At 37.2% G+C, this 17,824-nt stretch overlaps 1 protein-coding gene and 1 pseudogene across 1 annotated transcript in view; both read left to right on the top strand.

The window, feature by feature from the left end:
* The window catches only part of LOC140245606 (uncharacterized), a 78,327-nt gene that overhangs the window by 23,053 nt on the left and 37,450 nt on the right, over nt 1-17,824 (top strand). The gene's annotated exons all lie outside the window — the stretch shown is intronic.
* Nucleotides 429-9,053, top strand: LOC140246048 (uncharacterized; annotated as a pseudogene).

Raw genomic sequence — 17,824 nt, 5'->3', positions numbered from 1 at the left:
GAAAATGTGTTTTCATATAATGACGTCATAGTGACGTCACGGTCGACTGATCACTATGATTTTACTTGATCTGTCGTCTTTGGGACATCATACATATATGGTATAAGTTTGACATTGAAAGGTAATGCACTTTCTGAGCTAACCGCTGCACAAATTTTGCCCAGAAATAAAGAAGAATAAAAAAAATATGAAGAACAAAGAATCAGTACAGATACAGAAGGTGATCCGAGAGGATACTCGGATCACCTAAGAAGAAAGAATCCGTACAGATACAGAAGGTGATCCGAGAGGATACTCGGATCACCTAATAAAAGTGAGCTGATATTGTGACTTGGACTTTGAAACAGTATAGATTCGTCTATGTCTACATAATTCACATGAAAAGTGATACTCATCTGTTTACAGAAGATCCAGTCACCGTCTGCAGGATGTCAACAATATTACTTGGGGTCTGCTCATCCGCCAGGCAGGATAATGTCAGTGGGCTGCTCTCAAGGCTGAATAGAATTCCTAATGTAGAAGCTCAATTTGTCAATCTGCCGTACAATGACCTGGGCCCCGTTGCTAGAAACTTTGCGTTTAAACGCAACTTGCAACTGATTGTCACTGGCCAATCAAAATCATTGTTGCATGCATGTCTTCTTAATAGGGCAGACCCTGAGCCAATCAGAATGGTCAGTGACAATCAGTTGCAAGTTGCGTTTAAACGCAAAGTTTCTAGCAACGGGGCCCTGGACGGGTTCGAACTGCCAAGCATGCCAAGAGGGCGCCTGCATGGAATCATCCTCTGTCACTCCATCCACAATCGTCGTTTGGCGATAACAGATGTCACGGATGCCCTCTACAACAAGTTCCTGCCACATGCCAAACATACCCTTGGTTAGTCTTTGCATTGATTATTACAGTTTCCATCCACAGTAAAACACGGGACGTGTTAGCGCAGTCTTTGTTTGCATATCATTCACAAAGTGATAGGATCTCAATTTGCACTGCAGCATAGTGGATAAGACTCCTGATCCAGTCCAATGCTTACGCCATTGGACGAGATGTTTTTACCCATCATGCCTGGATCTCTCTCGATCAAGGATTTTGAATTAGTACGTGGATTCACCGTGTTTTATATATATTATATATATATATATATATATATATATATATATGTATATAGATATATATCTATATAACATATTGTATTATATTGACATACATTTTCATTTAGGGAAGGGTAACATAAGTGTTTAAAACAACCAGCAGTGAAATAAAAGTGTGAGATTAGCTGGAATAAGATCTTTCTTTTTGTTTATTTCATATTTTAAAATGTGTAGATCTTGGTAATGATAATCATCATTGCCTACACATGAAGTAAATAATAAAGATAATAATAATAATAATAGTTAAATTATACCTCTGTGATATTGATTGTCCCATCACTTTGAAAGAAACAATATTTGATAGATATGTATTGCAGTCATCAGGAAATTCCTCAAGATTTCAATTCAAAATTCAGCAAACTATTAAGGAATGTTATGGATAGTGCAAAGACGGGTGAATTTAGTTCAGAGGTGCATTTCTCACTTCGAAAGTTCATGGCATGCTACTGTAAGCATTGAAATATACCCTTTAAAAAGTGATTTGAAACAGAAGTGAGTCTTATTTGTGCAGTGGTGGTTGCCACATAAACGTTATCATGTACATGTATATAGGCAATCTAACAGAATGCCATCGTACAGAGCTGATTTCAAGCTAATTACTCTCAAAAGTTGACCCATGTTTTCCTTACTCCATGTCATATGTACTGAAGGATAAAAACCGGTAAAACAACTGCAAAGCTATGAAACTTTTAAGATGGTTTTATGCTGTATTGACATAACGTAATCTTGTAGAAAAAGTGTGCTTCTTTGCCTTTTTGAATATTTTAATTATTTTGGAGAGCTGGGAAGCATTACTGAGCAATATGATTTATCAATTATCATTGTTCATCTTTGCTTATTAGACCTACCAGATACGAGAAATCAGTTATTCACATCAGTACAATATTATTGCCAGCTCTGTAGGTTAATTAAAGTATTTCAATTTATATAGATTTTCCCTAATGGAATATTTAACCTATACCACTGTTTATTTCACTTTTTTCCTTCAAACTATCGCATTTTATCGACCAGGATCCAGTTTGAGTGCACAAATTGTTTCAAACAAAAACAAAAGCGGCATAAATGGCGCCGCGGACTGAACGAACGTCACGTAAGGTCCGGCGTTTTCACGTCTAAAATTTCACCTTTTGGAGCCAAGATCTGAAAGAATTTGATTATATTTTGATTGTTGGATTACTCAGAACTCCATGTGGATTATTACTGTACTTCCATAAAGGTGAATTGCCAACATATAAATGAAGACGAGAGGACAGAAAAAGAGCAACACAGAAACTCAGAGGGAAAGCAGACCCTTGCCGGAGTCCAGCGGGGGGAGCCTGGCCGAGAAGCCCCAGGAATTTGCGATAGACTCTGACAGGGATATGGCTGCCCCGTCAAGCGAGCAAACGGGGATCACGAGACCAGAAGTGGCGCCACAACATGCTATCCAAGAAGCTATTGTGAACGCTCTTTGTTCCGAAGACACCAAGAACAAGCTTGTGAATGCCATTGTGGATGCCATGGTTGAGCAGGTCACCCAGTCTGTGTATGAAGCTATCAAGCTTGACCTTGACGAACACAAAAAGCAAATGCGTGCACTCAACGACAAAATAAACAATCTCCAACTGCAAGTGAAGACCATGGAACAAAAATGTGAGGAACAAGAGCAATACTCGAGGAGGAACTGCTTACGTTTTCACGGCATTCCCGAGACGACGAACGAGAACACCGATGATCTTGTACGGAAAGTGGTAGCTGACAAATTGAGCATTCAACTGACGCCATCCAACATTGACCGAAGTCACCGCATCTCTCCACGATCCGGATCAGCTGACCGGAAGAAACCGAGACCCATCATCATCAAATTCACCAGCTACAATGTGCGCCAGGAAATCTACGACAGTCGATCAAAACTGAAAGGTACAAACATCTACGTTCACGAGGACCTGACCAAATCACGACAAGAACTTCTCAACAAAACACGACGATCGGCCCAAGTTCTCAAAGTCTGGACAAACGACGGTCGCATCACGGCTTTCCTGAAATCAAAGAAGAAGGTACACATTAACAGTGAAAGAGACATCGAAAAATTTGACTAAGAACTAAATAGCAGTAGTTTGATATGTTAGACTGTTTCAATAATTATGAACTATAAATACCCATGCATATATTGTGCAAAATCTGTTAAGAGGAATCAAAAATCTATACTATGTACTAACTGTGATAAATGGGCGCATGTTAAATGTGGTGAAGTTTCCGATGATATTTTTTATTCAAACGTTAACTGGATTTGCTGGAAATGTATAATATCTGAACTACCATTTCACTCCGAAGAATCAGTAAATAATGATGAGATTGATGACAATGTGTGCATAAGTTCACAAACTGAAATAGCCGAGGATAGATCAGCAACTGTTCACTTCCCTAAACAAAAGGGGTTAAAAATAGCCCATCTTAATGTACGTAGTATTCGTAACAAGTTTGACGAATTACGCATTTTCCTGAAAAACAATCCATATGATATATTCACGATGTCGGAGACATGGTTGAATACAGATTATCCCTCTGCTTCCCTTGTTGTTGACGGATACCATCTGGAAAGATATGACCGTGTAGAAAGAACAGGAGGCGGAGGTGGTGTTTTCATAAGTACCGCCATCACATATAAAAGAAGGACAGATTTGGAAAAAGATTCATTAGAACTAATGTGGTTGGAAATCAAAATACCAAACAGTAAGTCATATTTTGTGGGAATAGTATATCGCCCACCGAGCACGGATGTAACATTTTTTGAAAATCTTGAGGAAAATCTTGAAAATGTATGTAATTTCAGTGATAAGATCGTAGTGATTGGAGATATGAATTGTAATATGTTAACTGAAAATAATTTTTCACGTAAAATTGTGCAAATATGCAATACTCTCCATATGTCACAGATTGTATCCAAGCCAACGAGGATAACTCGATATAGTGAAACATTGATAGATTTGATTTTGGTATCTGAAACATTAGGTGATCTTTTTTCAGATGTATACTCCATGGCCATATCTGACCATTCTTTGATTTATGTGATATTGAAAGAGTGTACGCCTAAGTCGGTTCCGAAAATTTCATATATGAGGTCATTCCGTCTATACAAAGAGGAAGATTTCTTTACTGATATAGAAAATGAACAATGGCACCTTTTGGAGTTTGAAACGGATATTGAAAGTTTATGGGGAAAGTTTAAAGAAATGTTTTTGTCTATTTGTGACAAACATGCACCTTATATAAGTGTGAGACAAAAATTAAACCCGGCTCCTTGGATAAATGATGAGTATTTATTGATTGCGCGTCAACGTGATTATGTTAAATCAAAATTTAATAAGATTAGATCAGAAACATTATGGAATGAATATAAAAAGTTACGTAATAAAGTTAATAATTTGAATAAGAAATTAAAGAGAGAATATTATAGTAATGTTTTTCAAAAATTTGGAAGGAATGATTTTAAAGCCAAATGGAAAAAGGTGAAAGAGTTATTACCCCGTAAGAAAGAAAGTAACATACTGAAATTAGAAATTGATGGTGAAATGATAGAAGATAGATATGAAGTAAGCAATGTTTTTAACTCATATTTTAATTGTATTTGTGATAAACTGCGGGAAAAAGATAAGGTTGTGATGAATGATAGAATTGTGGTTCCGCTGGACGTAACGAAACAGGTGTTTGAATTTAAAGAAATTGCTGAACATTTTGTACAAAGGGAACTTGAATCACTTGAGCAAAATAAAAGCTATGGTATTGATGGAATGCACCCCAGACTGCTCAAAGCAGCCGCTAAAGTGATTGCTAAACCTTTAGCTTTTATGTTTAACTACTCTTTGCAAATCGGAAAATTACCAGCTGATTTTAAAATAGCTAAGATTATCCCTGTACATAAAAACGGTACAAAAACAGATCCTGTCAATTATCGGCCCATTTCGGCCTTGTCTACTGTAAGCAAGGTATTTGAAAAAGGAATCCACAGCCAGCTTTATAATCATTTGAAAGAACACAATTTACTAGCACAAAGTCAGTCAGGTTTTCGACCACTGCACTCTACGCACACAAGTCTTCTTGATGTTACCGAGTATTTACTGGCGAATATGAGTTCAGGTTACATGACAGGTGCCATATTTCTAGACCTTCGCAAGGCATTCGATGTTATTCCACATGATAAACTTTTGGAGAAACTTAAACGATTTGGCATAACCGGAAAAGAGTATTTGTGGTTTCACTCATATATAACAGAAAGAAAACAGTGTGTTTCAATAGACGGCAAAATTAGTGATCTCCTGACAATGAAGTCAGGTGTACCACAGGGATCTACCTTAGGACCTTTGTTGTTCACAATGTTCATCAATGATCTTTGTCATGTCCAATTTTCTTCATCCACCAAACTATCACTGTATGCTGATGACACGGTTATGTTCAACAGGGGAAAGTCATTACAAGAAATAGAATCTTCGTTACAAAGCCAATTTAATCACATTGTTAACTGGCTGTATGCTAATGATATGTTTATTAATGTTGGTAAAACAAAGGTTATGCTGTTTGGGGTGAGAAATAAAGTAAGAAATAAACAACTTAATATCATTTGTGAAAATGAGAGTTTGGAAAGAGTGGTAACGATGAAGTATTTAGGTGTAATTTTAGACCCTTATTTAAGTTGGTCTAGTCACGTGGATAACATTGTAAAAAAAGTATCTAAAACATATGCATGTCTTCTGAAAATCAAGCCCTATGTTAACCAGAAAATATTAATTGATTTGTATTTTTCTTTAGTTGTTCCTTATCTGGATTATTGCTGTACGGTCTGGGGCAACAAGACTAAAACATGTACGCAACGATTGCAGAGATGCCAGAATAAGTTTGCTTGGCTGGCCTTAAATGCCGACAAATTTTCCTCTTCTTCTCCTCTGTTGAAAACGCTTCGGTGGCAATCAATCGAACAAAGACTTAAATACCAACAATGTATAATGGTTTACAAGATCTTAAATGACAGAGTGCCGGCTTATCTAAAACCACTCATTGCCATTAGACCAGTGTACTACCTCACAAGATACGCAGTCAACAGCCTCCTCTTTGTGCCTACACCACGGACAGAATACATGCGAACATCTTTTTCTTACCAGGGAAGTGCAATATTCAACACCTTACCAGTATTCTTATAAACTTGCCCCTCTTTTGAAAGATTTAGAAAATTATGCCGTCAATTGAGTTACACGTTTTAAATAAATATTGATTATGGTATAATGATTATTTATTGAATGTTTTAACAATTTTGCATTTTTTTTACTGTTTGTATTGGTTTTTTTTTATGATTTCTTCTTTGGTTCCATTAACCCCTATTATGGTATTTTAAACTCAGTTGTATATTTTTGGTGTGTCATTACAGTAATTTCTATTACACAGGTTTTTTTTTTTTTTTTTTTTTTTTTTTTTTTTTTTAATAATACATTTTGTTTATGCCGAATTCAGAATATATTTTAAGTCAGTCTCCATGGTCTAAAGTATCTTTTAAAGTTTGTATTGTTTTGTGTATATGTGTTATACTTGTATATGTTTTTTTTTTTTATGAAGTCTATTGTAATCCAATGTTTTTATCATGTATATGTACACAGGGCTCCCCTGGAAAGCAGTTGTGAAACTGAGGGGACTACCCTGTTTAAATATGACGGAATAAATAAATAATAAATAAATAAGTTTCTGGTTAATAAAAATAATCTGTGTTTTAGGAAGATGGTAGGTGCTCTATCATTATCAATAATGTTTTCCATTCCATACGTAATTTTACTCTTTATACTACTATCAAAATGTTTCATTTCTCTCTTTTTCTTATACCTGTGAAGGCAAAGAAAACGTGGCAGTGATTGGACACGACTTCTCTTGGCCTCTCTCCTCGGATGATGCTCAGTCAGGAATCAGCCACAGTCAGAAGAAGAGGAACCAAATGGCAGCTTTTAAGATCCAGCAGCCTACAACCTTTGATTGCTCCTCTCTGGCCATGGTGTGTGGAAGACTGGATGCAAACTGGGAGATGGATCCTGAGGACTGGGAGAGCTTGGTGTCGTTTGTGACCAACGTGACCCCATTGAAGCAAACCTCTTTCTTGCAGCCATCATATCTTTTTGCAGCAGCTGGCCTTACCGGCATCGCCTTGGTTGTCGTTTATAGGTTTGGCATCAGCAAGGACGCCTGAAGCAGAGGGGCTGGGGTGGGGGGGGGGGGGGGTGGGGGTGGGGGTGGGGGCAGGGTTGGCACTTGCCTTCCCAATCATTGTTTTTTCGGGGGGGGGGGGACAAAACGAGTTTCTGTCCCCCTAAAGTGCCTCCTGTAACAAGAAATTAATTAATTATGCAAAGACCAAAATGAACAATAAAGACACTTTTCTTGTCTAAAAGTCAATTTCATAACTAAATATGCAAAAATTTATGAATATACATTATATTGTCTATACACTAATATTTGCTTATGAGTAGGTTAAGTGTATAGATGGTAGCCTCGCGTCCTCGAGTGTGCCCCCTGACACATACCTTTAGTAAACCTTACATTTTCCATTTCTTCTATGTTTTTGTAGCAATATAAGATTAATTTCTATTGCGCAAACAATGCGATCACGTTTAAGCTTTTAATGAATACATTTCACACGAATGGCAAAGTGAAAGTGGCTCGTACATAATTGTAAAATTTTCATAAGTTATGATGATAGTCCTTCGCAGTGATGTTTGTTTTACTACGTTTAATTCCCTAGAAATTTGGAACAAAATGTTCGGTAAACGCGCCCTTTACACTCTGTTTTTACGAAAAGTCCCTACCGTGATACCACCCAGTCCCTCTCGATCGCTTCGCTCCGTCGTTGAGGATCTCACACCGTCACATAATGTACCCCCTTATGATATATTCATAGTCCGTCACATTGATTTTTTTCGGCATGTTTAATTCCCTAAGAAATTGCCTTTAATGCTCTATACAGGCGACTTTTGTACCTTGTTTTAACAAAAAATCCCTACCGTGATCTTGGGAAATCTACCGGGTATATCTCCCACACCATCCCCCGCTCGGTCGCTATGCTCCCTCGCCGAAGACCTCACACTGTCATATACATGTACCCCCCCCCCCCCCCCCAATGTTATAATCACTGTCCTTTGCAATAATTTTTTTTCACTAAGTCTAATTTTCTTGAAATTTGCTTTTAAATGCTCTATAAAGGCGACTTTTGTACTCTATTTTACAAAAAGTCCCTACCATGGGAGGGGGTACCCCCCTTCCCACACCCTCCCCCCCTCGCCGAGGATCTTACACCGTCACATAAATGTACCCCCGTACAATGTTATAATCATAGTCCCTCGCCTTAAATTTTTCCACTATGTGTAATTTTCAAGATAGTGTATTTGCTTTTAAATGCTCTACAAACGCGACTTTTGTACTCTGTTTTTACAAAAAGTCCCCTCTGAGTCGCTTCGCTCCCTCGCCGAAAATTTCACACCATCCCATGAATGTGCCCCCTTCGAGATTTTGACCCCCCCCCCCAACACACACACACACACACACACACACACAAACACGAACAAAAACAAAAACAACAGTGTTCCGGCGCGCTTGGGCATCAGCACTATGCATTTGCAGTTGAGGGTCATTTTCATTCGTGGTACTTATCTCCCACCCATGGCTCTTCTGCCCTGGGTAAGATGGATCTTGCATGGGCTCTTCTGCCCTGGGTAAGTAAGATGGATCTTGCATGAGTACCGAGGTGACAGAGCTCGTGCAAAAGCTATGCTCAGCACAAAGACGGAAGGCAGCCCAGGTCCTCGGTATATTGTGCCACTTTGGAAAGCCCCGTACAGTTTCTACCGATATTGCCTGCAGCGTTGGTGGTGGGGATATGGGCGTGGCCAGTGAAACGACAAATAATTGCAGAGACCACACATGTCAGTGGTGGTTTCACAACCACCTGTAATGGTACATAAGTCATTACTCTTGAATGGTGAAACAAGTCACACTGTTGAATGATGATTTAATTGATGACTGAACAAATTAGATCTGCTGCAGAGTTTTAGTGTCTTCGGTTTTTCTCATGGGCTGAAGAAATTCATGACTATAAATATGAATGGGCAAACAGCAAAATGATTGACTATACAATGTACTTTTGATTGCATAACTTCCCTAAATGTAGGTCAATGTTTATATAATGTATCATTTCTTTTACAGAGTTGTTATGAAGTCGTACCTCTTTCAAGTGAAAAATGCCCACACAAGTGTACATTTCAAGCAACTTTTGCCAGCATATTTAGCCTACAAGATATGATATTGAAAGGGTTCTTCCAATCAGCAAAGTAGAACAAATTTGCGATGGGTAAATGATTTCTTAAGAAAACAAACGTATGAATCTGAGCAGAACAATAAGAAAATTTAAGGCAGCAACCTGGGCAAATAAAATCTCAAAAAATGTTGACAACTGACCTGCTAATCAAAACGGATACTTTGAATGTTGTAGGGATATGCTGTGATGTTTCCTTAAAAAAAAGCCTTCAATTTTTTTTTTTTTTTTTTTTTTTTTTTTTAGGTATGCTGCATAGCAAGTGCATTGCTATGGCGACATTTGTATTTAGTTGTGAATGCATGGACCTTACTTACGCTGCTCTGCATTTCTTACATGGCAAACTATGCTCATAATTGCTCTTTTTTTGTATAATTGTTCTTACTTCTAAGGTCTGAAGATGGTTTTTCCTCTTGGATTTTTTTTTTTGTGTGTGTGATTTAACCTAAGACTGAGGGTTGCACTTTGGAGTGGGGTGCATGAAAAAGCAAGCCTTTTCATAATTTTCTTTGAAATGTATTCTGATTAGGATTGGTAGGAATCATCGTGATTGGTGGTAATTGTAGAATTATTCAGAGTGAAGATGTAATTTCCCCATTGCGGGTGTCTTGGGGCAGGGCCTGTGAGAGCCAAAATGAAATATACACTTTAGTTATCATGTTTGTACGTACTAAATGAAGAGGCTATTCTGAGTGTGTGTGTGTGTGTGTGTGTGTGTGTGTGTGTGTGTGTGTGTCTGTAAATGTGCTTAGACATCATTTTCGGTAAATTATGAAATATCGTCATTTTTTTCTGAGGCATCCAATTTCAGTACATTGATGTTACATCGAGGGCCACCACAAGGAAAGTCACTTTCAAAAGATATGCCTCTCAGTCGAGATACATATCATGTACATGGTAAAATACTACTGTGTTGTGAGCCAAAGAATATGTGTAGAAGTTTCTTCATCATTGTTTATGGTTTTCTTGAACCACAATCATCTAGAATTCCCAGAGATTAGTCCTTCATAAGTCTTATTTTATTGTAAAGGTTATGGGTCTTGATCATCTCGTCAGTAATGACAGCAATGGACCTAAGCCCCTATCTTTTGCCTATCAGAACAGACTGTACTTTACTCGGATACCATGAAAGGATGTGTTTTTTAAAGACTGCTGTGAAAATATCTCTTTCGTGATACTTGTAACAACTAGTAATGCCTTCAGCTAGAAAATCAAATAATTTTACCTTCTGTCATTTCTTTTACACTGTCTATTCCCTACAACAGTGTAAAAGTGATGCTGGGTATATTTCTGTCATTTAATGTGTCTATCATGTTGTTCATTTTATAATCTCTCAGATTGTAGGGATTTTCCTGACTAGAAAGCATTTGTGGGCAATGTTACCTTACCATAAGTATCCGATTTGAAGTACAATTTTACAACCAAGTTCAAGCTGACTTCAATAAGAGTCAATTGAATACTGTACTATGAAATGAAAATTGTGTTATAAGTTTCATCAAAATAATTCAGATATAGTATGTGACTCTGGTAAAAATGAATAAACAGATAGGATCAAAAACTTAGAGCAAGGTGAGTTATTTTGATTTTTAATCCATATTCGATTACATCAAACCACAAAATACACTTCATTCTCGCCTATGGGATACTATTGTTTCTAGACGTAGGCCCTACATAACAATTATGTTTTTCAATAAGTCTATAACATTTTTAGTGGCGTGACACCATCGTATTACAATGTTTCTCTCAAATATATATACATATACTACGACCTTAATATAATATGTAAGCGTCCAAAGATCAAGGAGTGATTGTTGCAAGAGAATGGTGAAATATAGGGGCAGGAGGACTTTAAGTTCACTTCCTTTGTCCATAAAAAATGGAATCCACTTTCGATGATTTTAGGGATGCAATAAACTATAATGAAATTTCCAGACAAGTGTGATAGATAACCAAAGAAAAACGAATGTATAATTGGGCTTATTTATCATAACATGATTTGTTGGAGAAAGGTATATGGTTTTATTTGTGTGTGTGAATTTACTGTTTGTTTGTTTTTAATGATTATGTCAAATGTTTGAGATTAATTTACTTACGGTGTAAATTGGACCCTCCTGTAAAACAGCTGTACCATTGCTCATCCTCACGAATGAGGCTACATGTATAAAACATCCAGCTGTATTCAACAATATGTAAATGTATCATGATATTGTTGTATGTGCATGAATTTTTTTTTTACGGAACTAGATATCAACCATCCAACCAACCAACAGAAAGTAGTGGACGTAAGACGAATTAAAAAAAAATCGTGGAAGATATGGAACAAACAATGACAAAGTAGTGCTGTTTATGCAAATAAGATGAAGTGAGACTATCACGGAGACACAGGTTTTCCGTATATAGACCTACAATATGTACTTTCAAATCTTCTCTACATATCCTTTTCCGACATAAAATCAGAGAAAAAATGTAATATTTCCCAATGTCTGTGAATGTGAATACTGAGTACTTTCTTTACCCTTCAATTTGAAGTCATGGGGTAAGTGTGCTGCAGAAATTATGTATATTATTTTTTTTTCATCTTTTTGCTCAAGAAATATTGTCAACTCATTGCCTCTCATTTTTTTCTATTTCGCTGAAAATGTTTTGAATTTGATTTTCATTGTAACGGCAAGCAAATTTGTTTTATTTCTCAAGATTATTAGTTGTCAAATGATTTCACTCATATCTATATGATTTCCTTTGCATTCGTTGCTAATCTGTGTCCTGATGAAAAGTGAGATACAGTCTATATTGGTGTGTGTGGTGGACGTTTTATATGACATTATTGAAAGTCAAACACAAACACACGCAAGGCTGCAGAAAGGAGTACACTGTATTCAAAGTCACCATTGATTATTTTTCTTCTGGTTTGTCTGATATACGTGTACATTCTTCACTAAAGTCTCGAAAATGTTCAAGTAATGCAAGAGTTTTCAACAATTAAACGGAACGTGTGATCCGAGACCATAGTTTACAGAACACAGGCGTAATATATGCATGTATGTTTGTATATGTATGCATGTATGCATGTATGTATGTATGTATGCATTTATGTAATATACATACATACATGCATACATGCATACATGCGTACGAATATGCGTATGAGGGGACAACGGATAATAAGGGGGGGGGGTAGAAGGGAAAAGTGAGAGGAAGATTGAGAGATGCGAAAGTTTGGTCAGTATCTTCTCTGAATGTTTGTCAGATTTATTTCGGAACCCATTGTTAGAATGTATTTATTTTGGTGGTTATAGGTGGTAGGGAGCGATGACTAGAAGAAACCGATGACTGAATGGACAGACATATCGTCGTATATAATGCATTTCCACAAGTAGATTTCAAGGGAGGGAACCCAGCAAGATAGTCCTGGTGGAATTTTGCGACATTATTTGCTGCGGAAACTATAATTCATTCGTTAAATTGGCACCTCTGAATTTTACTGCATGTCCTTATTATTGGAGAATTACTTAGATGAACTGGTCAAGTCATTCATTTAATAAATATTTGCCAAATTTGGACAAAAACAAAGATCTCTACCCAGGTAAGGTGTAGATATCAACGTAGCTATTATTGACTTTCATCATTATAAAACGTGTGGCCATTTTGTAGAATCAATTTAGCAATTTAGAGAACTTTGATGATCGCGACCGAAGCCCTTGCAATATTATGTAAGAATTGCAGAAGACTAGTAAACGGCTGATTAACGGAAGAAAACATTCTATTCTACCATCTGAAATACATTGTACCCGGAATGACTGATGAAAATTATTATAGAAATATGAAACTATGCAAATGTCTTAGTTCAGTCTCGTATATTTTTAAACAATGTCTATATACGCTTATGGCGAGGCAAACTATGAGCTAATTATTTATACATGGTACAATCTGATTTGATATTGCGTAGACTTTAATATAGTGTCAATAAATCGATTACTGTCTAGGGTGAATTTCCTTGACATCCATTGATAAGCTATGTTCGATATAGCAGCTCATGCATTATCGGAACTGTGCCATGACGAAGTAATTAAGGCGGGAACAAAGTGCAGAGTGTATAAGTGTCAAATACGCCAACAAACGCGTGACATTTCACGACGTGTTATGACGGTTGAATGAGTTAAGTATATTGTGACAATGCATACACCCCTTCTAAATCTGTATTAGGCCCTACTTTTAAAATTTATGCTATGGACATAATTATGATTGTAAAACGAGTGGTACTGGGTTCGAGTGTGTTTGTAAGTATGTTTGCGTACTCACTCATACATTGTGAAATCAATTGTCGATACTCAACATTACATTCTATGTCTATAATATAGTATTTAAACAGAGACTTCCAGATCGTATTAGATCTTATCAACAAGTTTGATATATATATATAAATTGCTACTTGGATCAGAAAAAACAACAACAAAAATTAGGGATGGTGATCATAAAACTCTTCAATACGATAAAGGTTTACGAGGACAAAGACATGATATGACCATAGACAACTCAGGAGAACCATTTAACACGCTACCCGAGACTGCATTGCATGATATTGGTATTAGAAATGAAACTAGTTAATGAGTAGGTTCTTTCCTATCTGACCCGCCATCCCATCTTCTACCAGCGAGTAGACATCACATTCCTCTTTAACTGAGGCAATAAGGAGTCTGCATGATTGGAGCTTGGAATTTGACCAAAGAAGATAACATGAACATTACATTACGTTACATTACATTTGAAAACTATGACAAGAAACATGCTAGGACACGTCTTTGAATATTATCATTTTTGTTAAAGAGTGCGACAATACATATCAGATAGTAGATAGATCATGACTACTAGGTATAGACTTGCAACCTCCACCTTCCTCCTCTATAGCTTCTAATCCAGCGTGCAATGTGCCCGGTGATCTCGAGTACAAATTCGGAAAGTGTTCAACTTCTGTACAGCTGAAAACAAACAAGCGATCAAACAATCAAACAAACAAACAAGCCGAGAGGAACGGTTCCTCCAACGAGAGGCTGTAGATTCTCCTGGTACGTTCTTCACTCAGGTAATGTCATTCAACTTTCAACTTTGCTTTGTGCATTGGGTTAAATCATCAAATTTACTCCTCATGGGACCACAATGAACAAGACATAGTGTGCATTAACATGTGTGTTGCAGTGCGCGCAGTCTTACTGTAATATATGAAGTATATGCAATGTCATATATTAGGATGACTAGAGAGTATGCCGAACATAAGTGACACAACGGGTTTTTTTTTTCATTAAATTTGGACATGAAAAGGGGAAAAAAGAAAGAGAGTTTAAAAACAAAAAAGTTTCACATCACTCACAAGAGTGATATTCGTGGTATCGGCTTTGTCTCCGGACAACCTGCATGCAAATGAATTGTATCATTTGCATGAAATGAATTGTTTGGGGATGGGATAGTTATTACTGAATTATCAACCAAAAGTGGTTATATTCATCTGATTTATTTTCTTTACAGTTTCCTTTTAAAATGCAGCAAAAAAAAAAAAAAGAAAGAAAGAAAGAAAAAAAAAAGACTTGACGAATGTTAGCCCTACACTTACAGCATGTAATATACATTGTAATGGATTCGGCACGGCACTTTTGTATTTACAGTTACGAGAACTCTGTCAGCGTCTTACTAGGGAGGTGCATGGTCACCACTTTGGTCTTACCACGTGTACTCGTGCCATTAAGTTGACTCGATCACTGGATTTAGCTAGCAATACCCCCTCACCATATGCCCCGTTGAACAGGTGTGTCACCTTTTACATTGCAGACTGATTTGCAGAAAGCCGACAAAGACACCGGTGAATATCGACACTTCACGCCAACTGTCACCACTACCATCACCCATCACTGCTTCGTCAATAAGGACATCACCACCACCACCACCAACAACAACAACAGTTGGAGGCGCATTCTAATCACCAGTAACTATACAAAGTATGGAGCGTCTTGCTGCTTCACTTAATACGGTGCTGGATATCACAGCTCCTGTGATAGCAGCGTTTTTGCTGGAGTTCATAGCTCGTAGCGGGATGTTCACAATGTTTTGTCGCGGGATCCAGGTTTCTCTCGCAAGTTGGGCGTGGCACGTTGCCCGTGGCAACAGATCACGCGCCCAAACTGATCCCGACGAACCTCGCCGTTGGTACCTCTGTCCTTGGTGGTCAGCTCCCTGGAATTTCTGGGTGAATTACGCTGTCAAATCCATTGATCTAACCAGACGTCTATATAGGGCTCACACCCGTAAATACAATGGAATGTCCCAGACCCCGTCACAAATTCGTACCAAAGACACCAAAATAAATGAAGGAAAAAATTAATTAAAAATCAATGATGTAGTTTGGCAAAAAACTGAATAGCAGTAGAATACGAGAGTATGAATTCCTCTACAAACTGCATTTTGGTTGGAAGATGAAAGCTTTTCAGATGGAATTTGAGGGGACTATATTTCATTGGGTACAAATGGTGTACGTGTACGGAAAATACATGGTAGGTGATTTTTTGAGTGACAAGAACTCGTAGTCTGGCTTTGCGGACCCCTGGACAGAATTTGGACTGAAGAATCCACCCTGAAAATTTGATGGATGAAAAGGTATATCTCACTTACCCAGGTTAGTGAAGCTGAAATACCTCATTTCTCCCAGCTATTTTACAGAATTTTTTGAAATTTGATTTTTAACACACATCCCTATGGGGAAATATTTATGGGTGTGAGCCCTATAGCAGGAATTAGAATGGTATCGTCTTCCTTCAACACGATCTATCGTATATATTATGCATTGGTGATGCGTTGATGACGCCATGCAGGACTAACGGCAATGCGTTTGATTGCGTTAAATATTCTATAGGCGGTAATCCGTATTTCCCAATGTATCTTTAAAATGAAATAATTAAAGGTAAAGATGTATTATTTTCTCAACGGCAAAATATCATCAACCATCTCTGACGTCATAGCATTAATGGTACGGAGTTCAGGGTATGGACCACAGTGGAATCGCCATAGATTTCGAAACCCTCGCTTCTTCTTGTCAAAACTTGTCAATACAAGGGCATTACCTATTTGTAGACAGTATTTGAGTACTACAGCTCACCATCATGTTCAGGTTAACTACAATAAATACTGTAAATTGGACAATATTGTAGAATGTAAGTTCCATCATTATCGGACCTGACGTAAGAAAATTTCACATGATTTCCCAAAATGGTGTTATCGTCCATATCAAACCACATGCTGATTAGGAGAGATGTCATTAACTTACAATTCTAAACCCACCGACACAAAAAAAAAATCACAAAAGTTAATGTTTAATACATGATTAACAACTATAATCCCTTAAGCCCTAAATAACGTAGTTACGATGCTGATACAAAACTATATACCGTATAGCCTCACGCGACTGACACGATCAACTATTACTGATTTCATGTATGAAAATTGGGACGATCCAAGGGGATTAAAATACACATCAAAGGAAAAACTTGAGAAGGGATATCATGGTAATCATCGCTAAAGTTTCCAGTAACAAGATATAACCGCGACAGCTTTGTCACTGTTTGGTGAAAATATGTGACGTCCCGGAAATCCAAAATGGTATGTATCATTAAGAATGTGATTTAATGTAATGATGTTTATATGTCACTCCTGTAATTGAGTCCTATATATTGTTTCTTAACGTCTTATCTCTTTTACTCCTATCTACAATATTTTCCCTTCCTGCTATCTGTTTCTTCCCCCATCCTCTACCCATATACTTTCTCAACACTCCCGTGTCTGGACATTTTATTATTCATATTATCTACTACAGCTTTCGTGTATTGAGTTGGATGTGTGTCTACAATGGTCTATAGTTTCCTATATTAAGTAATCGCCCACAATAAATCTCTACACATTGTATAAGAAATGTTTACTGGAGCCCTTGTCTGTTGTCACTGCATCTTATTTTGTATGCTTCTGATATCGTAAATGATATATCTATATTTAATATCTTTCATATCATTGTATCTGCATTGTATGTAGAGTAGAAGTATTGCATTGAATTCCATCAAATTGAGCCTTATAATATCGAAATGGAAACTTTTAATGACAACTCTGGAAGATAACGAAACCGTCGCATTATGCAAGTGTGGCAAACGAAAATGATCAGGCGCTCGTGATGACAGACAGAGAGGAGAGAGAGAGAGAGAGAGAGAGAGAGACAGGTAGAAAGTTTCAATTTTCAGATGACAAATAAAATCATTTTATTATGCAATCTATAAGTTATACAATAATGTAAACACATCTGCGTGTCTGCTGGATGTGAACC

Source organism: Diadema setosum, chromosome 2, assembly GCF_964275005.1.
Source record: "Diadema setosum chromosome 2, eeDiaSeto1, whole genome shotgun sequence".
NCBI classification, from domain to species: domain Eukaryota; kingdom Metazoa; phylum Echinodermata; class Echinoidea; order Diadematoida; family Diadematidae; genus Diadema; species Diadema setosum.
This window is presented reverse-complemented; position numbering and strand designations above follow the sequence as displayed.